The sequence below is a fragment of the Rhinoraja longicauda genome, chromosome 9 (assembly GCF_053455715.1).
Source record: "Rhinoraja longicauda isolate Sanriku21f chromosome 9, sRhiLon1.1, whole genome shotgun sequence".
In the NCBI taxonomy this organism is placed as follows: domain Eukaryota; kingdom Metazoa; phylum Chordata; class Chondrichthyes; order Rajiformes; family Arhynchobatidae; genus Rhinoraja; species Rhinoraja longicauda.
The window spans coordinates 32350467-32377688 of record NC_135961.1 but is presented as its reverse complement, the minus strand read 5'-3'; the positions used below and the strand labels follow the sequence as shown (position 1 = coordinate 32377688).

General features: G+C 42.3%; 1 protein-coding gene across 2 annotated transcripts in view; it reads right to left on the bottom strand.

The window, feature by feature from the left end:
• rgs7b (regulator of G protein signaling 7b) overlaps positions 1 to 27222 on the bottom strand; it is a 298641-nt gene that overhangs the window by 270022 nt on the left and 1397 nt on the right. The window lies entirely within an intron of this gene.

The window sequence follows — 27222 nt, the reverse complement described above, 5'->3', positions numbered from 1 at the left end:
GCAAAACTTCTGGTTGGAGATTTTTAAAATAGTTTCTAAAGTTATTAATAAAAAATTAGATATGGACCCAAAATTAATTATATTAGGATTATCAGAACATACTACAAATTTTACAGTAAGTCAGGTACATTTTCTTGATTACAGTTTAATAACTGCGAAAAAACTAATACTTAAATTTTGGAAAAAACCAATAACCCCCACAATTAAAATGTGGACTATGGAAATGACAGAGACCCTGCATTTGGAAAAAATAAGGTTTGCCTTAATCGACAAACCTGAGTTATTTTTAAAAATATGGTCTCCATTTATTGAATTTTTAGAAAAGTAAATGGGTTTGGCACAGGACTAAAATAAAAAAAAAATTTAAATAAAAAGTTGAAACTTGAGTTGGGGGTTGGATGTACAGCTGTGGTTTTTGTCTCCCGGATCTACTCCCGTTAATTTTTATTGTTAGATCCTTTTTTCTTTTTTTTTTAACCCTCTTACTCTCTCTCTCCCCAAGTTTATAGTTTTATATTTTTATTTTTACTTTCTCTCTTCAAAAATTTAAAAATTGAAGCTATGTAAGAACTTTGTAACAAATGTGTTTTTTCTTATTTCGATTTGTACATATGCTTTTCAAAAAAAAAAAAAAAAAAAAAAAAAAAAAAAAAGATCTCACATGGTAGGTGGGTCCAGAAAATGAAGGCACATAAAACCTAAGGCCGAGCTGGCTAATTGGAATTGAATACTTTATTGTCACATGTAACTAGGCACAGTGAAATTCTTTGCTTGCATACCCAAGGTATACAAATGGCAGTCACCTACGGTGCTGACAAAGTTACAAAGCACGCCGGCTCCTTTGTTCTCCCTCCCCCTTCCCCAACAGCGGTTCCCCCCAGGCTGACCCCCATTGTCCACTGTTCTCCCCCCTCACGCCTCTCCCTCCAAAATTGACGTTAGGAGGTAAGGGTTTGGTGAAAGAAGCCTTAGGCTAGAGGTCTATGACCTGTGGTATACCACAGGGATTGATGATGGGTCCCTTGTGTTTGTGATATATATTAATGACTTGGACGTGAATGTATGAGATATGATTAGTAACTTTGCAGATGACTTGAAAGTCAGTGTGTTGATGGTGAGGGAGGTTGTCTTAGGATGTTTCCACTAGTTGGAGAGTGCAAGACCAGAGGCCATAGCCTCAGAATAAAAGAACATACCTTTAGGAACGAGATGAGAAGGAATATCTTTAGTCAGAGGGTGATGAATCTGTGGAATTTATTGCCACAGACGTCCGTGGAGACCATTATTGGGTGTTTTTAAGGAGGATATTGACAGATTCTTAATTAGTACGGGTATCAGGGGTGATGGTGAGAAGGCCGGAGAATGGGGTTGAGGGTTATGGGGAGATATTGGATACGTTTGGTTTGTTTACCCCAGAGTGAAGGAGGCTGAGGGTTGACCAGTTAGAGGTATATAAGCAAAACTAAACTGAAGTCAGTGAAACTGAATTCTGCAAGCAAAGATCCGTGCACATGCGCCACTGTATTGAATGCTCAGTATTCGCGATGGAAATACAAATGTTGCAATATTTATTTCACCTTTAAACCCTCAGGACTATAATCTTTTGCATCTTTCTTAGTTTAATCAATTTCTCATGGATAAAGCTTCTCATGAATTCTTCTTTGCTCCAAATTTGCAAATCTTGCTTCCCTTCCTCTCTGCATCTTTATTGTTCTCTGACACAGACAAGTGAGATCAAAGACTGAGAAGGCAACACAACTTAGAAATTCAATGTTAGATTAGTTGCAGAAAGAGATGGAAAGATTTGAAAGAAAGGAATATGAAGAGCGCAGAAAAGAATCGTAAAACTCAAGGTGGCGCAGCGGTAGAGTTGCTGCCTTACAGCACTTGCAGCGCCAGAGACCCGAGTTCGATCCCGGCTATGAGTGCAGTTTGTACGGATTTTGTACGTTCTCCCCTTGACCGCGTGCGTTTTCTCCGAGATCCAGTTTCCTCTCACACTCCAAAGACGTACAGTTATGTTGGATAATTGGCTTGGGTTTGTATACTTGATATAAATGTAAATTGTCCCTAGTATGTGTAGGCTTGTGTTAATGTGCGGGGATCACAGTTCGGTGCGGACCCGGTGGGCCAAAGGGCCTGTGTCCGCACTGTATCTCTAAACTAAACTAAACTAAACACATTTCATCTATATACTAAAACTCTCGTTCGTTATCTTGTTTGTGACTGAACTTCAGCCAAAATGGTACACGATAGCACGACAATTTTAGGCCCACCTTACTCACCATTGTCACTTTAGTCATAATGCAAGATGTTTTATTGAAATCGGTCTTATATTTTTAAAGTTATTCACATTTTTAAGTTTAAAAGGAGGGGAGGGGGAGGGGAGGAGGGAGGGAGGGGGAAGTGGGGGAGAAGGGAGAGGGGAGGGGGGATTGAGGAGAGAGGGGAGGGGGGGTGAGGACAGGGTGCTGCACCAATGCAGGAGAGGTTTAGGCCCAACGGGTCCACTTGGTATAGTAACAAATAAAATTCCATAGTTTAGTTCATTCCCTTTACCAGAATAAATGGCATTTAGCACAACATGAAAAGGAGATTTAGTCTTGAAATGACTCAATGTCTGCAGCTATATTAATTTGTATCGTGCAATTACAAAGTCTTCACGCCATTCGATGCCAGATTCCATTTCCATAAAGCGATCAGCAAGTTTCCGAGTTTTGTGTTCAATTGCATCTCTGTCCTTGCATAAGTTTGCTGTGGCATTTGCACATAAATAATGCCAAGCACTATTAACTTCACTATTATTTTAATTTAGTTTCGAGATACAGCGCAGAAACAGGCCCTTCAGCCCACCGAGTCCGCGTCGACCAGCGATCCCGGCACGTTAACACTATCCTACATGCACGAAGGACAATTTACACTTATCGTCATGCTATGTGTCTTAGGGTAGACATTCAGCTGGGAGTTTGCGGTCACTACACACCAGACCAGCTGAGCTGCTTTCTCATTAATATATATTAAAAAAGAGCTTGTGCAAATAAATGTGTTTTTTATAACACACCAACTCTTAAAAATAATCAAGCTGCACTTGATCAGTCCTAAGTGCCATTTCTTGACATCAGAGTCCACTACTCATGGCTAAAGAGGTGCCTGCAACCTGTTACAGCACCTCGTTTCCATGGCAATATTTCATCGATCAAAGCAAAGTATTTTTTAAGCTTTTCCTAAAATAAATTTATAATTTATTTTGTGGATAAAACATAAATAAAATGGTGCTGATGGAGGGGAAATGTTGCACAGATAAGCTGGAGCCCTGTAGAATTGGACTTTCCCCACCCACTGGTTGGCGACACGTGCATGCGAGTAGGCTAATCACATGAAGGACAGTAAGTCTGGCTAACACACATTTATAGCTGAGATTGATGAGTTTGCTTCCATATCAGGCAATATTTCAACTCCCCTGCTGAACAGTTCAGAAAATTGAACATAGAACATAAAATCGAAGGTATTTATTCACAAAATGCTGGAGTAACTCAGCAGGTCAGGCAGCATCTCAGGAGAGAAGGAATGGGTGACGTTTCGGGTTGAGACCCTTCATCAGTCTGAAGAAGGGTCTTGACCCGAAACGTCACCCATTCCTTCTCTCCTGAGATGCTGCCTGACCTGCTGAGTTACTCCAGCATTTTGTGAATAAATACCTTCGATTTGTACCAGCATCTGCAGTTATTTTCTTATAGAACATAAAATAGTACATTTCAGGAACGGGCTCATCCGCAGGGGTGCAGTACTGCTGGAGTTCACCGGAGCGCCGCTCCGGCACCTCTGTAAAAAAAGCCTAAATAAACAGCGGGGAATTTAACAGTGGCCGCTCCAGCACCAGTGACAGCTCCGGCACCTAAAAAATAAGCACTGCAACACTGCTCATCGGCCAACAATATCTTGTGCCGAACAAGATGCTAAGTTAAACTGATCTCATCTGTCTGTACATGATCCATATCCCTCTATTCCCTGCATTTCCTGGTGCCTGTCTAAAAGTATCCTAAACACCACTATCGTATTTGCCTCCACCACCACCCCTGGCAGTGCATTCCAGGCCCCCACCACTCTGGGACCCATCTCCATTAATCTTTACCCCTCTCACCTTATAGCGATGCACCTTATATAGAGTTGGGCTTCCCACCCTAGGGAAAAGGTCTGTGCAAAACCAGTTGTTTGGAGTGGAGCAACATTGCTCCTAATTTCAGATTGATTTTGTTTTTAGTTTTAGAGATACAGCGCGGAAACAGGCCCTTCGGCCCACCGAGTCCGCGCCGCCCAGCGATCCCCGCACATTAACACTATCCTACACCCACTAGGGACAATTTTTACATTTGCCCAGCCAATTAACCTACAAACTTGTACGTCTTTGGAGTGTGGAAGGAAACCGAAGATCTCGGAGAAACCCCACGCAGGTCACGGGGAGAACGTACAAACTCCATACAGTACTGCACCCATAGTCAGGATCGAACCCGAGTCTCCAGCGCTGCATTCGCTGTAAGACAGCAACTCTACCGCTGCACCACCGTGCCGCCCTGGAAATGAAGACTCTAGCCAATAAAGTAATTTACCTTTTTTTAAAGTGAAAGGCATATCAAAAGTTAGTTGGCAGTAGTAGTTTCACAATGCCTTAGTGGTTGTTACTAACGTCCAGTGCTGCCTCTAGCCCATTGGTCTGGTTTAACTCCCACCATGGCAAATGAACAAATTAAATACATTTGGAAATAAAGGGAGTGTCAGTAATTGTGACCAGGAAACTATTGGCTAGTTTGTAGAAATATTTATTCACGTACTTCCTCCCCTCCCCAGCTTGCTCTATATATGACACCAGAACCACAACAATGTGGCTGACATTTAATTGTGAGATGGCCCAGCATCCAACTAGTTTCAGGGGTAGGCAAAAATGCTGGTCTACATGCTGTGAACAAAAAAAAAAAGATGGGAATAACACACTTCTTGTTGTTACTTTTACATTTTAAGTCCTTATTTTAGTCCTGTGAACTTGTGTTTCCAACAGCAAGGATCTCATGACAAGCCCAATGCTGGAGGAACTCAACAGGTCAGGCAGCACCTGTGGGGGGGAATGGATGGGCAATGTTTTGGGACGGGACCCATTTTCAGACTGATTGACAGAAGGAATTGTGTTCTGCTCAAGATTCCAGCATCTGCAGTCCCTTGTGACTCCAACAAAGATCTCTGTTGTGGAGTTTATTGCAGCAACGGCATGTGCATTAAACAGGTGGGGGAATCCCTGGAGAGGTAACAGAGATACCTGATTAAACATTCATCAATGACCAAAACACATCTGAGGTGAGCTCAGAAGTTATGTTTGATGCTTGCAATCGGTTCAACAATAAATATGTAGAAATATGGTAAAAATCACTCCTGAGTTCCACACATTCAAATATTAGTATTTAAGAACTGAATCTCCCACTGAGGATTTAGTTTAAATAGGGAAGTCTACTTTGCTATGCAGCAGAAAATCGGGCTGATTGCAGAATCATAAAGAAATGGATAAAGAAAGATTACTTTTAAGTCATTTAGTACCAAAGAAAGACTGATAAATCTTGCATTGGCTCATTCTCCAACCTCCATCAACATCCACGATGCTTCACATGGTCGGTGCTACAACATCTGCTCCATCAGTTCTTCCTTCCATGACATCCAGGGCCCCTCGTGCTCCTTTTAGGTGAAGGGGTAATACAACCAATTCTGCATTCGCTGCACACAATGTTGCCAGGACTCGAGGCTCTGAGCTCTCGGGAAAGGTTGAGCAGCCTATTCCTTGGAGCGCAGGAGGATGAGGGGAGATCTTATAGAGAAGTACAAGATCATGAGAGGAATAGATCGGCTAGACACACACAGAGTCTCTTGCCCAGAGTAGGGGAATCAAGAACCAGGGGACATGAGTTTAAAGTGAAGAGGGAAAGATTTCATAGGAATCAGAAGGGTAACTTTTTCACACAAAGGGTGGTGGGTGTATGGAGCAAGCTGCCAGAGGAGGTAGTTGAGGCAGGGACTATTACAATATTTAAGAAACAATTAGACAGGTGCATGGACAGGACAGCTTAGAGGGATGGGGGCCAAACGCAAGTAGGTGGGACTAGTATAGATGGGACATGTTGGTCGATGTGGGCAAGTTGGGCCGAAGGATCTGTTTCCACATTGTATGACACTATGACTCTAATAGGTTTCCTGTACTTTGAGGAAATAAAACAGAATGGTTTACTGCTTTGCAGAACACTGTTGTTCAGGGGGCAAGTGTGATCCCAAACCTCCAGTCACGTTAATTCTACATCCCATTCACAATTGTACTGACAACAATACCCTATCTTCCGACTAGACATGTTACAGCCTTCCAGATTCAGCCCTGCAAATTATTTTCAGTACTTGCAGTCTTCATTGGCAGTTCATAAGTTCATAAGTCATAGGAACAGAATTAGGCCATTCGGCCCATTGAGTCTGCTCTGCCATTCAATCATGGCTGATCTATCTTTCCCTCTCAACCCCATTCTCCTGCCTTCTCCTATAACCTGGCTCGAATGGCCAAATGGCCTCCTCCTGCACTTATTTTCTATGTTTCTATGTCTCTAACCTTTGAGACCCTCACTAATCATGAACCTGTCAATTTCCACTTTAAAAATACCCATTGATTTGGCCACCACAGGCATCTGTGGCAATGAATTCCAGAGATTCACCACTCTCTAAAGAATGTCCCCCTGATCTCCTTTCTAAAGGTACGTTCTTTTATTCTGAGGCTATGCCCTCTGGTCCTAGACTCTACCACTAGTGGAAACATCCTTTCCACATCCACTCTATCCAGGCTGGGTGAAGCGGCTGATCTTGACCTCATCGGGACTTTTGCGCTGATTGGTGGGTCGAATTTGCCCTCTGTGGCCGGCACTGGAACTCCGGCCCAGCAGAACCGGCAGATCCGATCACATAGCCAACGTTGTGGGCCAGTATATCCCCCCCCACCACATAGCTGTGACCTCTGTTGGTCTTGCAAAATAGATAATACAGCAAGGCTCAGGAACCAAGGGTTCTGGAAAATCAGTGGTGGACCTGTAGTAAATTTCTTCTGCACACCCTTGAAGGCATTTACATCTTTGTTAAAGTGTGATGCCCGTAAAACCAGTTTCTGCGTCTGAGCCAGCATTTTGTAAAGCTTTTTCCTTGTTCTTGTACAGGCTGTAGCATTCTTGCCCGTGTTCATACAAAATTTCTAAATATCGCCACCACTCTACTATTCAAGAAAAACAATAGGCATATCCATGCTACAGTATGGCAATAAAAAATCACTTGGGTGGGCTCCAGATCATTAGAAATCTGTCATTCATCTTTGAACTGACTTTGGAGATAAAACAGACAATGCAATCCTGGGAATTTCATTGTGTTAAAGTATTTCAGAAAATTGAATTTTAGTACATAGAGAAACAAATAGCACGACCTTATTGTCCAATATTTTGGGTACCTGGCAAAAGTGAATAATTATTGCAGAGAATTGTGCTTGGAATCCAGACCATCACACAAACCAACCTCCCTTCCACTGACTCCCTCCCTCTACACTTCATGCTGCCTCGGCAAGGCCACCAGCATAACAAAGGACCAGCCTCACCTCAGTCACTCCCTCTTCTCCCTTCTGCCATTAGGCAAGAGGTACAGAATTGTGAAAACACACACTAGATTCAGGGAAAATTTATTCCCAGCTGTTATCGGGCTACTGAACCACCCTATCAACAACTAGAAAGCAGTCCTGACTTACCGTCTACCACATTGGAGACACACGGACTATCTTAATCGGAGTTTACTGAAGTTTATCTTGCACTATACTTAATTCCCTTTATTTTTTATCTGTACTTTGGGCAGCTCAATTGTAATCATGTATAGAGTTCCCACTGACTGGATAGCATGCAACAAAAAAGGTTTTTCACTGTACCTCGATAATGTGTCACTAAAGTAAACTAAACTAAACTAAACAAATTAGGATTCCAAAAGTAGTAAATTACACTTTTGTTTCCAGAACAACAAGAAAATAATAGACATGATCCTTGGTATGCGATTACATCAAGTTCACATAGTGTGTTCATGTGTGCTTAAACCTGGTGGTGTTGGCAAAATGATAAGACAAAGGTAGAGTATTACAGTGAATGGTTTGACTCTGGAATTCACAGCCTGGGTTAGTTATGAGATTCAGTGGTAGCTTTTAATAGTAACTGATATGCTTGACCTTCGATCGATCTTTAATCGGACTTTATCTCGCACATTATTTCCTTTGTCCTGTATCTGTACACTCTGGATGGCTCGATCGTAATCCGCTGATTGGTTAGCATGCACCAACAGCTCTTCACTGTACCTCGCTCGGTACATGTGACAATAAACTAAACTAAAAAAAGGAAATAATTTGCAGGTTAAGGCAAGATGGATGGAACTAACTGGGTTGCTCTTACATAGAGCCATCACAGACCTAATGGGCCAAATGTCCCCCTTCCATGTTGTCATCATACTGTGATTCCACCATCTGTGCGTGTGTGTTCTTTTTATTGCTGCGTATGCATTATTTGCCTGGCGGCTATATTAAAATGTAATGTAGCATGGCTAAAAATACTGGGCCACAGCAATGTTATGCAGTGAGTGGAATGGACATAATGGTGACAAATATTGATGAAGTAATGATAAATGTGATGTATATTATGCCCCATACTACAGAGCATTTTCAACCAAATTCAGCATATGCTGCTAAGTCAGTGTCCCATAGGTCTGTCTGTGACTAATAGACAACCCTGATGCAGAACAGAATACCGATCAGATCATAGACTTGCATTTATGCTCCTACTTAAACAATTTAATCTTCAAAATCTGTAGTCAGGTTCAACCAGCAATAACTTAAAATGCAAACATTATGTTAAAGCCATTTTATTCATTAGGAGCACTAATAAATTGCCAGCTCATAATTCAAGAAACAAACATATTCCCCTCTTATTATTAATAAACATAGCACAAAAAGTAAGGAAATTTGTGTTTGGTAGATTATTTCTTTGTTGTAACAATGCTTCTTGGCAATAAATCTTATACCGTTGGAAAGCCTGTTTATTTCCCTTTTAAATGGTGCCACATTTGTAAGGAACATGCATTTGTGGGATGAGCAGCAGAGCTGAGTATATGGGTTGCGCCCATGAAAAATTTGCCAAATCTTCTCTGCCAATGCCAAACAGCTTATTCTGCTGTTGCTATTGACTCTTGTTTTGAGCTTCTGGTACCCCCAGGTGCTGACAATCAGGTGCCTGATTGGCACCTGATTGGCAGCATCTGTGAGCATGGGCCCTGCTACAGTGGTCAGTAGGTGTCTGCTCCAAGAATCGGCATGCCACGTTTGACTGATCTGGATAGGGCCCGTGCGATAGGGCAACTTCAAGCTGGTGTTCCGCAAAACCAAGTTGCGGCATTATTTGGAGTGAGCCCTAGTACCATCTCCAAAGTGAAGGCCAAGTTCCATATAACGGGGGATGTCAAAGACAGGCCGCGAAGTGGGCGTCCCAAGAAGACGACACCCGAAGAAGACCGTTTCCTCACCCTGTCAGCACTTAGGAACCGTAGGCTGTCTTCTACAGATTTGCAGTCAAGGTTTGCAGGACGATATGGCCGACGGCTCTCTGCCCAGACAATTCGGAACAGACTGCACGCAGCCGATCTCCGGTCTCATAGGGCTGCCAGGCGGCCTGCCATGACTGCCCTTCACCGTCAGGCCCGTTTGCGCTGGTGTCGGCAACACGTGCACTGGAACCTGAACATGTGGAGGAACGTTATGTTCAGCGATGAGTCCAGATTCTGCCTACGGCAGTTGGATCATAGGGTCAAAGTGTGGAGAAGACGCGGAGAACGCTATGCTGATTGCTGCACCGATAGAGTAACATCTTTTGGTGGAGGCAGTGTGATGGTGTGGGGCGGCATCTCCCTCACTGGAGAAACGAGGCTTGTCATCATTGGAGGCAATCTCAATGCAGAGAGATATCGAGATGAGATTCTGCAACCAGTGGCAATCCCATATCTCCACAGTCTGGGACCGAACTCTATCCTCCAAGATGACAATGCTCGCCCCCACAGAGCAGGGTTTCTCAGAGACTACCTCCAGAATTTGGGAGTGGAGAGGATGGAATGGCCTGCCAGCAGTCCTGACCTCAACCCCATTGAACACTTGTGGGATCAGCTTGGGCGTGCTGTTCGTGCCAGAGTGACCAACACAACCACGTTGGCTGACTTGCGACAAATGCTGGTTGAAGAATGGGATGCCATCCCACAACAGTGTGTGACCAGGCTGGTGACCAGCATGAGGAGGAGGTGCCAGGCTGTTGTGGCTGTGTATGGTTCTTCCACAAGCTACTGAGGCTCCTGTTTATTAAATGAATAAATTGTTAAATTGCCAATATGTCTTGTTTCTTCAGACTTCAATCATCCAATCCACCAAACAACACCGAACAAGAGTCAATCAGATCAATGTCAGCTTATTGCATCAATTAACTTTGGACACACAAGAATTGCCATACACTGTGCAGGGTATATCTACACTGAAGAATATAGGAATTAATGAGCAGATTTAACACATCACTTGACAAATTGATAAAACCAAATCAGGTTTTAAGTAAGGGTGTGCAAGCATCCAGTATTCATTTAAATTTAGATTTCCTCATGGTTTTCAGAGATGCACTCTCCCCTCGTTATTACGGACCTCTTTATAATGAGTTTCAGTTATTGCAGACGGGGTGTTCCCACAGTAATCAGACACCACTGTCTTTTTAAGAACACTGGCTGCTGATTACACTGTGGGAGGCATTGGAAATTGACAAGTAATTGCTTTGATCGACACTTGTGCAATGATTATTAAACAATGCAACAAACAGCTTTCAGTATTTTCAGTTTGCAGTAACAAAAATGCATTTTTAGCTGGTAAAAAGAACTTTGTTTTTGAAAACAACTTGTTTCACGAAGTGACTGCTAGGTGGTTGGAGCACATCCCTTGCTCGTTATAGCGGACAATCAGCAATAATGGACACCATTCCTCACCATCCGGACCGTTATAACAAGGGTTCTCTGTATTTCATTTTAACAGGTTGGTGTTGAACTAGTGCAGGAAATATATGTAAGATAATGGACAACACATCAGGGATCAAGACATGCCAATGACTGTGAAATTGGATGCTGACTGTTCATTAGGATCACCCCATGTCTTAAGCATGTTGGGGTACTTTCAAGGACGTGTAACTCTCTGTGATATAAGGAAATTGGATGGATTTTTCCTCAACTTGTGAAGAAATTATGGAAGGGAGTAAAGACCTTTATAAAAGCCAATCGTTGTACTATTTTGGCCAGTATTGTAGCCGATAAATATGAATGGAAATTGTGTCCACTCATTGATTATACGGATTAAACTATGAAAGGTGAAGCTATGTTGCTATGTTTTCACAGGTGGTGACAGATTGAAATTGCTTGGTGTGAAACGGAGCAGAGTCACAGGAGATGACCACAACTTCCTTCACCAGCAAGTGGTCTACCAGGGAACCACCTTGCCTGAAGTCATCTGTGGCTGGCCCTGATTTGTTCTGTTTTTTTCTTGCCTTAAATTCTTTCCCCCACCCCAACTTACTTTCAGTCTGAAGGGTCTCAACCCAAAACGTCATTGTTATTTTTAGTATATGTTAAAATGTATGTTTCAGTTTTCATGGATATAAAAACATAGAAAATAGATGTGGGAGGAGGCCATTCGGCCCTTCGAGCCAGCACCGCCATTCATTGTGATCATGGCTGATCATCCACAATCAATAACCCGTGCCTGCCTTCTCTCCATACCCCTCGATTCCACTAGCCCCTAGAGCTCTATCTAACTCTCTCTTAAATCCATCCAGTGATTTGGACTCCACTGCCCTCTGTGGCAGAGAATTCCACAAATTCACAACACTGTGTAAAAGTTCTCTCTCACCTCAGTTTTAAATGGCCTCCCCCGTGGTTTGTTTTATGCGGGGGTTGGGGGAAACGTTTTTTCAATCTCTTACCTCGATGGAGATGCAATTTTTTTTCCATATCTTATCTCCGTCCGCACTGCGGCCTAACAACATGGAGTTGGTGGCCTTTCCTGGAGACTGACCCGGCACTCCAAGCCACGGGAGTCTGCGAGTCTGAGGGATTAACATCGCGATCCCTTTGCCAGGGATTGAAGCTCTAACTGCGGGACCTGTGGACTTTAACATCGTGAAGCACGCAGTCTCTGGTAAGAAGCCAACTCGGAAGCACCATGCCGCGGAGAGTGTTTCAACCGCCCCGACGCGGTAGTTTCGAGCACCCCGACGGGTGCTTCGATCGTCAGCTACGGGGGCTTTGATCGCCCCAACTGCGGATGGTTTGACTGCCCCGACTGTGGGAGAACAAGAGGAAGATTGAACTTTATTGCCTTCCATCACAGTGAGGAATGTGGAATCCACTGTGATGGATGTTTATGTTAACTTTTATGTGGTTGTGTGTCTTGTTGCTTTTCACTTAGTATGGCTGTATGGTAACTTAAATTTCACTGTACCTTAATTGGTACATATGCCAATAAACTGATGTTGAAACCTTGAAACTTATCCATGTTCTCCAGAGATGCTGCCAGACCTATTGGGCTGCTCCAGCGCTTGTCTCTATCTGGAGATGAGGGCATATCTGGCCTCCTGCTCGCAACCCCAGTGTGAATCATGTCTGTGGCCGTTGAGTGACTCCTGTTGGTAGGCCCAGCACAACTGTGCAACAAAGTACAGCAGCCTCAGAACAATTACATCTAGGTTCAAAAATAGCTTCCTCCAATCAACCATCAGGATCTTGAACCACCCTACACAATCCTAACAGCAATCCTACCCACCAAAATATTAAAGACTTTGTAGAATGGTCACACTACATACTTTGGTTTGCTCTATTATGTTCTAGTTACCTGGATAACTGATAATTTGCTGGAGTACCTCAGCGGCTCAAGCATCATCTCTGGAGAACATGCCTATCTTTGCTCTCCAGAGATGCTGCCTGACCCTCTGAGTTACTATAGCATGTTGTGTTTTTTGTTTGTAAACCGGCATCTGCAGGTCCTTGTATCTACTTCATTGATCATTTATTGCATTACAATTTGTGGTATATTTATTTATTGAGTCATTGTATTACTGTGCCTGTAAAAAGTGCAGCAAGGAAGAATTTCATTGTTCTGTTCCTGGTGCATGATAATTAAACACTCTTAACTATTGAAAACAGAACTAGACATCATGAACAAATATATTCACTGAGGAAGTCAAAATGAATCTTGAACTCCTCCTTCATAGCTCCTCACCTCAGAACTGCTGAGGATATGTCAGTCTATGCAGAGGAGTTAATTTATTGCTAGGTTTGGATCACTGTGGTTTTATGTCAATCAATTTAATTTCCTTAGCATTTACACTACTAATCTCCCTATCGGATCTACAAAAGCTACTGAGTGACTGGATTAACCTATCCTTGCAATTATCGAAGAATAAATCTGACAGCTAAATTATCAGCTAAAAAGTCTTTATTTATCTTACAATCATAGTTGTGAAGTCTTAACTATTGAATATGCAAGTAATTAATAGATGAGGTAAATTAGTGAAATTAGCACAATGCCACAATAACCTTCTACTTACAATGTAGCAATTCAGGAGTACTTTGTTGCTGACTATACGTTTATAGCCAAGGTCAATGTCAGAGGTGGAAATAAAGTGGTCAGGTTTGTTGACGATCAGTCTCCTTGGATAGCTACTCATTACAGAGCCTGAAATTCAAGCATGTTGAAATATGCTCAGAAACCTATATGACCAGCGAGTGAGAGTGAGTGTGACTGAGCTTTAGGGAAAGGTTGAGCAGGTTAGGACTCTATTCCCTGGAGCGCAGGAGGATGAGGAGTGATCCATAAAGGTGTACAAAATCATGAGAGGAATAGATCGGGTAAATTCACAGTCTTTTGCCCAGAGTTAGGGGAATCGAGAACCAGAAGACATAGGTTTAAGGTGATGGGGAAAGATTTATTAGGTACCTGAGGGGTAATTTTTTCACACAAAGGGTGGTGGGTGAATGGAACGAGCTGCCAGAGGAAGTAGTTCCGGCAGGTACTATCACAACGTTTAAGAAACTTTTAAATAGGTACATGGATAGGACTGGTTTAGAAGGATATAGGCCAAATGCAGGCAGGTGGGACAAATCTAGATGGGATATGTTGGTTAGAGTGGGCAAGTTGGGCCAAAGGGCCTCGATCCATGATTCTTTGACCCTGCCATTATGGTCTGCTGTGGATGTATATTTTACCATTCAGCTAAGCTTCATCAGATGGCGGGAATAATCTTCCTGAGATGTCGCATAATCACAAGAAGCGCTCTCTTCATTTTGGATGAAATTACCCTCAGTGCCAGTAAGTGCATCTGGACAGGATGATTTGAATGTCACCTCTAAACCTTATGTAAGTGACATGCTTACAGCTGACTTTTACTCACTGAACCTTTTTTCTATCAAATGGGGTGTACTTTTATTTTTTAACATTTGCAGCCAACCTAAATATATCAATTACTTATGCAGCTTCCTGTCCAGAATCAATTATGGGAAATGCTAATAGAAATGGCAACTAAACTAAGAAATTAAATCTGAGTTTGCGTTTGAGTTTAGTTTATCGTCATGTGTACTAAGGTACAGTGAAAAGCTTTTGTCAGCTGCAAACCAGTCAGCACAAAGACAATACACGATTACAATTGAACCATCTGTAGTGTACAGATACAGGATTAAGGGAATAACGTAAATAGGTTTAGTGCAAGATAAAGTCCAGTAAAGTCGATCTTAGATAGTCCAAGGGTCTTGAATGAGGTAGATAGTAGTTCAGGCCTGCTCTCTCGTTGTTGGTAAAATGGTTCAGTTGCCTGATAATCGCTGGGAAGAAACTGTTCGTAAATCTGGAGATGTGTGTTTTCACACCTCTATACCCCTTGCCTGATGGGAGAGGGGAGAAGAGGGAGTGACCGGGATGTGACTCATCCTTGAGTCCTAGAGCTACTGTCTGAATGGTAGTGCTTAAAACACTACCTTGTTTGTCTCCAACTTGCAAATAAATCTATACAATTTTACTGGCCAATCTAAGTGAAATATACCCAGGCCTTTCTGTCAGTTACATAAAACAGACTCCAAATGAATCATGCACAGATGCCCAATACGAGCAAGTTACCTGGTTTCAGAACCCTTCAAGTCTTTGATAGCAAAGGGCTTGCACTGTAAACCACCTGAGAATGATCCTAGGGATGATTAGGTTAACATTTGATGAGCGTTTTATTGCACTGGGCCTGTATTAACTGCAGTTTAGAAGGATGATGGGGGAACTCATTGAAACTTACCGTATATTGAAAGGCCTGGATAGAGTGGATGTGGAGAGGATGTTTCCACTAAGGGGAGAGTCTAGGACCAGAGGTCATAGCCGCAGAATAAAAGGGAGTACCTTTAGAAAGGAGATGAGGAGGAATTTCTTTAGTCAGAGGTGGTGAATCTCTGGAATTCATTGCTACAGATGGCTCTGGAAGCCAAGTCGGTGGATATTTTTAAGGTGGAGATTGACAGATTTTTGATCAGTACGGGTGTCAGTGGTTATGGGGGAGAATGGGGCTGAATGGGGCTGAGACGGAAAGGTAGATCAGACATGATTGAATGGCACAGTAGACTTGATTGGCTGAATGGCCTAATTCTGCTCCTATAACATGAATTTACAAACCAATGAACCCAAATTAAGACATTATGCTTCAATTAACATGCCACCTTTGAACCTCTGGTAGTAATGATTTATTTTTCATTGCTGATAAGAAATATTTCTCAGGGCTACCCTTTTCTTCGCTTTTCATTGGATTTGAACCCAAGTTGCTTGAGGACATAAGCCAAGACGATCCTTGAGGAATTTCTTCCACATATCTTTCATAGGAAGATGAACAGAAAATGAAAACAAAAAGGAAAAGAGAAAGAAAAAGAAGAACTGGATGAAGAAAAGTCAAAAGTAAAATAAAAAAGAAACAAAACAAAGCAAAAGGAAAAGAAAAACAAAATGAAGAATTGCAAGAGCTGTCTTATTATTTCAGGATTAAAAGGCACGTATACCAACAGGAAAATGTTGCAAAATTAATTTAAAACAATTGAAACTCTCCCTAACTTTCACAGTTTCTTTATATTCACTCATGTTTAATAACATATTTTAATGAAAAGTGTTAAATTGAATGTGAATTATTATTATTAAGTTTAAACATTGTACCGATTTAGAGGAAACTCGTGACAATTTATCACTTGAAATTCCAATATACTGGTAACATCATTATATTGCCTTGAATTGCATGTACTTGGGATGTATAATAAATCCAATCTCATACATCGCCATCTCACCATCATGATTTGGAACGAGCCTGGAGCTGCATTCATTTGACAATAACATTGTCAGGATGCCATCTACTAGGACCTCAAGGACCCTGGCAATACAGTGGGCCATGCACTTATTTTATTCAAGTGAAAACTGTTTTGTTCCATACAAAGCACAGCTGGATTAGCAAAAGGCAACCAATTAAGTATATTTTCAATTGCTTGAGAAGTGTGAAGGCAGCATTACACTTGGTTTACTTTTTGCTGCTAGGTCTCGAAAAATATAATGGACAAGAAATTTGCAAAATCACATCTATTTACTTGAGTCATTAAATTCTACAATGGGAGGCACAGATAGTAGGGCTGCTCAGCGTCAGAAGCCCGGCTTGAATTCAAACCTCGAGTGCTGTCTGTGTGGAGTTCGCACAATCTCCCTATTACTTCATGGGTTTCCTCCAGATGCACTGGTTTCATCCCAATCACAAAGGTGTGCGGGCTTGTAGGTTAATTGTAAAATTGCCCCTGATGTGCAGAGAGTGGATACGAAAGTGGGATAACATAGAACTACTGCAAACAAATTATTAATGGTCGGCGTAAACCCGGTGGGCCAAAGGGCCTGTTTTCATGCTGTAAACTAAAATAAAGTCTTAACAAAAGAAGCAAATCATTATCTGGTTCCTCTCAGTTATTTTCAACATTTGGTTCACATCAATGACAGATGGGTAACATACCTATGAATGATCCACCTGGTATTCTGAGCAGCAATATTGGGCTTTATCTTGTCAATTGCTGGTTGAAATATAGTTTTTGTACAGTCACTCTGTATTTTCTTCTGGTGAATTGTTAGCGCAAAGTGAAATATTAAGTCAGAAGCACTTCAAATGCAAATCACACTATGTAGTATTCTTATTAGAATTAAGTATAATATAAACATTTAATGATTCAATTTCCTTCTTTACAATGAACACAGTGCCTGTAATTAAAAAAAGAGAACTACAGGCTGGAAGGAACCAGATACACTAGGGATTATTGAGGCTGGTCTACAAAAAAATCAAGACTGAGAATTAAACAATATCTCATTCATTTAGAAAATATAGTGAAGGGAAAGGAACAGAGGGAGTAACTTTGCTCATGAAGATAGCAGAAGAAAAAAAACAGAGGTGTCAATAAATCAGAAATACAATCCACAGGGATCGATTTGAATGGTAATAAAATATTAATCACGCTAATGCAGATGACGTCTATCTACGGATCACAAAACAGTGGAAGGAAGATGGAACATAGGTTAGTTATGATGCAAGTCAACACCTGCCTCAGTAATGGCCTGGACCCACTTCAATGCACCTACGACCACAACAGATTGACAGCACATGCACGCAATTTAAAGTATTGTGTTCAGTTCTGGGCACCATGTTTTATAGGAAAGATGTTGTTAAACTGGAAATGGTACAGAGAAGATTTACGATGATGTTGCCAGGGCTCGAGGGCCTGAACTATAGGGAGAGGTTGAGCAGTCTAAAACACTATTCCTTGGAGCACAGGAGGATGAGGGATGATCTTATAGAGGTGGACAAAAACATGAGAGGAATAGATTGGGTAGACGAAGAGTCTCTTCCCCAGAATAGGGGAATCGAGAACCAGAGGACATAGGTTTAAGTTGACGGGGAGCCTGAAGGGTAACTTTTTCACACAAAGGGTGGTGGGTGTATGGAACGAGCTGCCAGATGAGGTAGATGAGGCAGTTACTATTGCAATGGTTACAAAACATTTGGACAGGACAGGTTTAGAGGGATATGGGCCAAAATCAGGCAGGTGGGACTAGTGTAGATGGGTCATGTTGGTCTGTGTCGGCAAATTGGGCCGAAGGGCCTGTTTCCACGCAATATGACTCTATGACATGCTATCGCCACTCTGCGCTGTATCATTTGGACAACAGGATCGCACACATCAGGCCTTTGTTTGTCGACTGCAGCACGACAATCAGCACCACCATCCCTTCCAACCTTGTCAAACTTGACCCACGGAAACTGGGTCTTTGCTCTTCCATATGCAGCTGTATCTTCAATTTCATCGTTGGCAAACCTCAATTCAGTTCTCTTCAAAACTCCAAACACGTACAGGTTTGTATTTAGCTTCTGTAAATTTTAAATTGTTCCTAGTGTATAGGGTAGTGTTAGTGTAAGGGGTGATCGCTGGTCGGTGTGCTGAAGGGCCTGTTTCCGTGCTGTATCTTTAAAGTATGTAAAGAGTAACAGCAATAGACGAATAAAAAAAGTAAAATTAGTATGAGAATGCGGACAGGATAAAATTACTGGAAGTGGCAGAGTAAACAAAGGGACATAAAGTAATTATTTTGTCTCAGTGTTCACCAGGCAGAAGTCAGGACATACCAGAAGATGACATTTAAAATTATGAAGAGCAATCTTAAGTAAACTAAACAAACTCAAAGAAGATAGGACCCACAGTCCAAAGGAAATAAACATCACGTTATATAAAAAAATGAAGGAAAGTTAGAACAGAAATACTATTTCATTCAAAGAGTGGTGGGTATATGGAAAGAGCTGCCAGAGGAGGTAGTTGAGGCAGAATCTATAACAACATTTAAAAGACATTTGGACAGATACATGGATAGGAAATGTTTAGAGGGATATGAACCAAACACAGGCAGGTGAGATTAGTGTAGAAGGGGCACGTTGGTCAACATGGGCAGGCTAAGCCAAAGGGCCTGTTTCTGAGCTGCCAGAGGAGGTAGTTGAGATTTTTGCAATGCTTAAGAAACATTTAGATAGGTAAATGGACAGGACAGGTTAAGAGGGATATGGGCCAAATGCAGACAGGTGGGACTAGTGTAGATGGGACATGTTGGCTGGAGTGAGCAAGTTGGGCTGAAGGGCCTGTTCCATGCTATAAGACTGAGGATTAAAACAAATTGAAAACATGGCATAAATAAATAAATGGCACTATTGAACAGTCACATAACCATATAAGGGATAGTAGCTGGAGTAGGTGTTTACCTTGTGGCATGAAGGGGATAGATAGGGTGAAAGCACAGTCTTTTACCCAGGGTAGGGGAATTATGCTGGCGTTTGGTTCATATCCCTCTAAACATTTCCTATCCATGTACCTGTCCAGAGTAGGGGAATTAAAAACCAGAGGACATACGTTTAAGCTGAGAGGGCCAAGATTTAATACGAACCTGAAGAGCAACCCTTTCACTCAGAAGGTGATGTGTATATGGAAGAGCTGCCAGAGTAGGTAATTGAGGCATATACTATAACAGTATCTAAAATAAACTTAGACAGGTGCTGGGATAGACAATAGACAATAGACAATAGACAATAGACAATAGGTGCAGGAGTAGGCCATTCAGCCCTTCGAGCCAGCACCGCCATTCAATGCGATCATGGCTGATCACTCTCAATCAGTACCCCGTTCCTGCCTTCTCCCCATACCCCCTCACTCCGCTATCCTTAAGAGCTCTATCCAGCTCTCTCTTGAAAGCATCCAACGAACTGGCCTCCACTGCCTTCTGAGGCAGAGAATTCCACACCTTCACCACCCTCTGACTGAAAAAGTTCTTCCTCATCTCCGTTCTAAATGGCCTACCCCTTATTCTCAAACTGTGGCCCCTTGTTCTGGACTCCCCCAACATTGGGAACATGTTATCTGCCTCTAATGTGTCCAATCCCTAATTATCTTATATGTTTCAATAAGATCCCCCCTCATCCTTCTAAATTCCAGTGTATACAAGCCCAATCGCTCCAGCCTTTCAACATACGACAGTCCCGCCATTCCGGGAATTAACCTAGTGAACCTACGCTGCACGCCCTCCATAGCAAGAACATCCTTCCTCAAATTTGGAGACCAAAACTGCACACAGTACTCCAGGTGCGGTCTCACCAGGGCCCGGTACAACTGTAGAAGGACCTCTTTGCTCCTATACTCAACTCCTCTTGTTACGAAGGCCAACATTCCATTGGCTTTCTTCACTGCCTGCTGAACCTGCATGCTTCCTTTCATTGACTGATGCACTAGGACACCCAGATCTCGTTGAACTCCCCCTCCTCCTAACTTGACACCATTCAGATAATAATCTGCCTTTCTATTCTTACTTCCAAAGTGAATAACCTCACACTTATCTACATTAAACTGCATCTGCCATGTATCCGCCCACTCACACAACCTGTCCAAGTCACCCTGCAGCCTTATTGCATCTTCCTCACAATTCACACTACCCCCCAACTTAGTATCATCTGCAAATTTGCTAATGGTACTTTTAATCCCTTCGTCTAAGTCATTAATGTATATCGTAAATAGCTGGGGTCCCAGCACCGAACCTTGCGGTACCCCACTGGTCACTGCCTGCCATTCCGAAAGGGACCCATTTATCCCCACTCTTTGCTTTCTGTCTGTCAACCAATTTTCTATCCATGTCAGTACCCTACCCCCAATACCATGTGCCCTAATTTTGCCCACTAATCTCCTATGTGGGACCTTGTCGAAGGCTTTCTGAAAGTCGAGGTACACCACATCCACTGACTCTCCCTTGTCAATTTTCCTAGTTACATCCTCAAAAAATTCCAGTAGATTTGTCAAGCATGATTTCCCCTTCGTAAATCCATGCTGACTCGGAATGATCCCGTTACTGCTATCCAAATGCTCAGCAATTTCGTCTTTTATAATTGACTCCAGCATCTTCCCCACCACTGATGTCAGACTAACTGGTCTATAATTACCCGTTTTCTCTCTCCCTCCTTTCTTAAAAAGTGGGATAACATTTGCTATCCTCCAATCCACAGGAACTGATCCTGAATCTATAGAACATTGAAAAATGATCTCCAATGCTTCCACTATTTCTAGAGCCACCTCCTTAAGTACTCTGGGATGCAGACCATCAGGCCCTGGGGATTTATCAGCCTTCAGTCCCATCAGTCTACCCAAAACCATTTCCTGCCTAATGTGGATTTCCTTCAGTTCCTCCATCACCCTAGGTTCTCCGGCCCCTAGAACATTTGGGAGATTGTGTGTATCTTCCTCAGTGAAGACAGATCCAAAGTAACGGTTTAACTCGTCTGCCATTTCTTTGTTCCCCATAATAAATTCCCCTGCTTCTGTCTTCAAGGGACCCACATTTGCCTTGACTATTTTTTTCCTCTTCACGTACCTAAAAAAACTTTTGCTATCCTCCTTTATATTATTGGCTAGTTTACCCTCGTACCTCATCTTTTCTCCCCGTATTGCCTTTTTAGTTAACTTTTGTTGCTCTTTAAAAGAGTCCCAATCCTCTGTCTTCCCACTCTTCTTTGCTATGTTATACTTCCTCTCCTTAATTTTTATGCTGTCCCTGACTTCCCTTGTCAGCCACAGGTGTCTCTTACTCCCCTTAGAGTCTTTCCACCTCTTTGGAATAAATTGATCCTGCAACCTCTGCATTATTCCCAGGAATACCTGCCATTGCTGTTCTACCGTCTTCCCTGCTAGGGCCTCCTTCCAATCAATTTTGGCCAGCTCCCGCCTCATGCCTCTGTAATCCCCTTTGCTATACTGTAATACCGACACTTCCGATTTTCCCTTCTGCCTTTCCATTTGCAGAGTAAAACTTATCATGTTGTGATCACTGCCTCCTAATGGCTCTTTTACCTCTAGTCCCCTTATCAGATCAGGATCATTACACAACACTAAATCCAGAATTGCCTTCTCCCTGGTAGGCTCCAGTACAAGCTGTTCTAAGAATCCATCTCGAAGGCACTCTACAAACTCTCTTTCCTGGGGTCCATTTCCAACCTGATTTTCCCAGTCTACCTGCATGTTGAAATCTCCCATAACCACCGTAGCATTACATTTTTGACACGCCAATTTTATCTCCTGATTCAACTTGCACCCTATGTCGAGGCTACTGTTTGGGGGCCTATAGATAACTCCCATTAGGGTCTTTTTACCCTTACAATTTCTCATTTCTATCCATACTGATTCAACATCTCCTGATTCTATGTCACTCCTTGCAAGGGAATGAATATCATTCCTTACCATCAGAGCAACCCCACCCCCTCTGCCCACCTGTCTGTCTTTTCTATACGTTGTGTACCCCTGAATATTCAGTTCCCAGCCCTGGTCCTCTTGTAGCCATGTCTCAGTGATCCCTACAACATCATACTTGCCCATGACTAACTGAGCCTCAAGCTCATCCACTTTATTTTTTATACTACGCGCATTTAAGTACAACACTTTAACTTCTGTATTTACCTCCCCTCTCACATCGTTCACAATTGGCCCTGCCCTTAATTTCTTTTCCGCTCTAGAACTTCTGTTCCCATTCTTCCGAGAGTCTTTTGCAATATCTCCTGTATTCCCTTTTACCTCATCTTCATATTCACAATTTGTTAACCCCTCCCCCCCACTACTTAGTTTAAAGCCACAGGTGTCACACTAGCAAACCTGCCTGCCAGAATGTTTGTTCCCCTGCTGTTAAGATAGGAAGGATTTAGAGGGATATGAGCCAAATGGGCCAAAGAGACTAGCTTAGATGGGGCATATTGGTCGGCGTGGGCAAGTTAGGCCGAAGAGCCTGTTTCTGTGCTGCATTACTCTTTGACAATATATCTGCATCCACATGGAACAAGATGATAGCTGATCTTTCACATGCCTGCATTTGTCCATATTCCTTGATTCCCTTAATATCCAAGAGTCTACCAATCTTGGTTTTGAATGAGCTCTACACTGTCCTCTGCATGAAGACATCTTTATTTATCTCTGTTTTCAATGCCTAACCCTTGTTTTAATACTTCAGCCCATGTCTTGAGACACATCATCTGCCCTACGAGTATTAGGTAGGTTTCAATGAGATCACCTTTCATTCTTCTAAATTTGGGAGTATATGGATCCAATCTGATTACTCCCTACTCATAGAACCATCTTCCCAATCCAGGAATCATTCTAGTGAAGCTGCAACAGAGCCCCTCTATCACATATATGTTCTTAGATTGAGAAGCCACGACTGCATATACAATTCAATGTGCACTCGAATTAAGGTGAGGAGGAATTTCCTTAGTCAGAGGGTGGTGAATCTGTTGAATTCATTGCCAAAGATGGTTGTGAAGCCCAAGTCTTTGGGTATTTTTAAAGTGGAGATTGGCAGACTCTTGATTAGTAAGGGTGTCAAAGATTCTGGAGAGAAGACAGGAGAATGGGGTTGAGATAGATCAGACACGATTGAATGTTGGAGTAAACTCGTTGGGTCAAATGGCCTAATTCTGCTCTAATGACATGAATTTATGAACTCTATCTCATATTGAGCTCTATATTATTTTGTTATGGCTGAATGGGCTACAAACCATTTGCATTCTTAAATCTTGCTGGATCTGCATGTACCCTCTACTGATTCTCACATGAATTGTGCTCCACAGGTAATGTCAACTAATTTACCTCTGTTTGGGAATAGCTGATTCTTGAAGAATCTATGTAAGCAGGAAAAAAATCTTGCAACATCAAACATTCCACACCTTTTCCCTTTAGCAAACTTAAAGCACAGAAAAATTGCACAGCACCCAGTGGAAATCAATAGCAAATGATCTGAAAATAGTTGGTGACCTCTATAAACATCGGCGTCAACTGCAGATGGAACACATATTCAGCAGTGCAGGTTAGGAAAGATTTGGCTCGAAGGGCCGAATGGCCTACTCCTGCACCTATTTTTCTATGCTTCTATATTTTTTTCTATTAATAACCTACACACTTGAGCTCCAAAATGGCTGTGCAGGCTTCAATTCAACAGACTTGTGCCACAAATGTCTCTGCGTGTACAATTTATGCCATTTTGAAACCAATTCAGTTTCTGTAGCACCGACACTCACTCGTAACAAAAAGGAAATCATAAAACCCGAGATTTTCAATGTTAGATTGGTACCAATAGGTCACATTGGGAGTGCAGAGAATAAGGAACCTGCTGACAGAAGGAATGGATGAGACACACAGTGCTGATTGATTTGAAAGGTGCTTGAATAATGAAGGGAATAGGGGATTATGCTGATAGAGTTCGATGAGGAAAGGCAGGTGTAGGCTTGTGCAAATATTTTTGGCTGAATATTTATTCTAAGCAATTTTATGCATAGACCAATGCAAAAACAAAAACAAAAAAAATGATTGAAAATCATTTAATATAAAATGCACAACTGCATTTTCCATAGCTGCAATTAGTTTTTTTCTTTCATGTACTTGAGAATACCCCCAGCATAATTCTTAATGAATCAAATTTTAATCATGGTGATAAAATCAAAAACTGGTGGAACTACTGGAAAGTTAAAACAGTAACTCTGGAGAGCATAACAAAGTTAACATTTCAGGTTGATAAAAAATATTTCTGAAAGGTCACAAACCGAAAACATTAACTCTATTTCTATCTCCATGTATGCTGCCTGACCTGCTGTTTTTTTCCAGTATTTACTATATTATCTTTGATCCTGTGTAGTTATTTGCTATACCCTACGAAGCACCGTGAACTTAGAAAGAACGTTACACTCCCAGGACAGGTGATATTTACTCTCAAAATTGAATGTATAAGCTTGTGCCATACAAGTCAAACAGTGGCGCAGCTGGTAGAGCTGCTGCCTCACAGTGCCAGAAACCAGGTTAGATCCTGACCTTGGGTGCTATCTGTGTGGAGTTTGCACGTTCTCTCTGTAACCATGTGGGTTTTCTCCCACATCCAAAAGATGTGCAGGTTTGTAGGTCAATTGGCCTCTGTAAATGGCTTCTTCTGTGTATTCTGTACTAACCAGGGGATTGTGCTTATGTACAGGGATAGACTTGCTGAACGGTATGCAAAGAAAGTATTTCACTGTACCTTGGTACAAGTGATAATTTGTGGACCAACCACATTGATGCGATGGCCAGGAAGACACACCAACACCTTTACTTCCTGAGAAGGCCATAACTCCAATGATTCTTACATACTTGCAAAGATGCACTATGAAAAGCATACTGTCGGACTGCATCAATGCTTGGTTTGGGAACAACTCTGCCTAAAACTGTAAAATAAAGCAGAGAGATGTAGATTTAGCCCAGTCCATCACACAGACCAGACTTCCCACCACTGACTCCATCTACACTTCACACTGCCTCAGAAAATCAGTTAACATAATCAAAGACTTGTCCCATCCTGATCATTCCTTCTTCTCCTTGCTCCCAACTGGCACATGGTACAGGAGCTTCTAAGTGTGCAGTACCAGACTTAGAAACAGCTTCTTCCCCTCTATTATCAGGCTTCTGGACGGTTCTTCCATAAGTTCACTGTCCAATTCACCACTACCCCATTAAGGACATTAGACTTTGTCTATGGAACTGATGCACTACAATGTTGAGGACTATATTCTGCACTCTGTATCATGCACTTAACTCTATTTTGTGTACCTGATTTTGACTTAATTGCAGTTATGTATAGTATTATCTGATCTTATTGGATAGCATTCAAAACAAAGCATTTAACTTTACCCCGGTACACGTGACAATCATAACCTAAACCTAACTAATGTGAACAGGTGATCGATGGTCCACGTGAACTTGGTGGGACAAGGGCCTGCTTCCATTTTTAAAAAGGCAGAAAGTGCTGGAGTAACTCAGTGGGAACAGGCAGCATCTCTGGAGAACATGGATAGGTGGCGTTTCTGTTTGCATTCCGTCATTTTCAATCAATCAAAAATGAAGGATTAATGCAAGAAAGAGAAAATACAAGAAAACAGTGATGTTTCTAGCGTTGGGAAAGTCCGCGTTCTCTAGCCTGCAGCAGCTGATCTTTCAAGCAATGTCAGAACCATCTTATGTTGCTGCATGTCACTTGGATTTAAAAGTGGTTGTAAACGATGTCATTTAATCTTTCCTTCTGAATGCTTTTGTTTCCTTGCACCCATCTCCATCGCTGAAATATATTTTTCTCTATATAAAGCCTGCTACGTAAATACATCTTATTAAAATTATGATTCAGGACATTTGGTTCATCTGAATGTTAAATGATGCTACAACTCAAAAATCTTTAGGTTAATCAACGAAAATGTAATCAGATGTTAAAAGACATTGGATGCCATTAAATAACTGGGAAGAATATTTTCCGCTCAGGACAATGATAAAGCCATAAAAGTGCTGGAGTAATTCAGCGGGTCAGGCAGCATCTGTGGAGAACATGGATAGGTGGCGGCTCCGATCCAGACCCTTCTTCAAACTCAAGATAAAGAAGGGTCTCGACCCGAAACCTCACCAATCCATGTCTTACAGAGACGTTGCCTGGCCCGCTTAGTTACTCCAGCACTTCGTGCCCTTTTGTGTATTAACCCGCTTCTGCAGTTCCATGCTTCTACATTGACAAGGCCATGTTTTATCTAGCTCCCACAGTAAAGCCAAGGGTGTGGGCAAAAGCGGACTCTAAAAATCACACCAGGTTGTGTAATTCACGAAGCAAGAGTCTTCCATCATCACTGACACTTCATTTGCCATCGGCCCGCTGCGGTAACACTTGGACAAGCTCAGTCCTTGCATCTTCCAGTGACACACCTGCTGGCTGCTGGGCATATGGCAAAATGGGAGTGCGGTGCCAGCTCTGACTCAGAGTGCCTCTGCAACTCGACCACCTCTCAATCCAGAACAACGCCAGGGAAACCAGCCCCCAGTGGGGTTCGCGTCCCCCTCTCCTGCGGGACACAGCGCAGGAACTCACAAATCGCCCCCCCTCCCCCCTCCAATAAAAGAAGGTCAATCTGCTTGGGAACCCCGGAGTTGAACTGCCCTCGGCTCCAAAGCTGG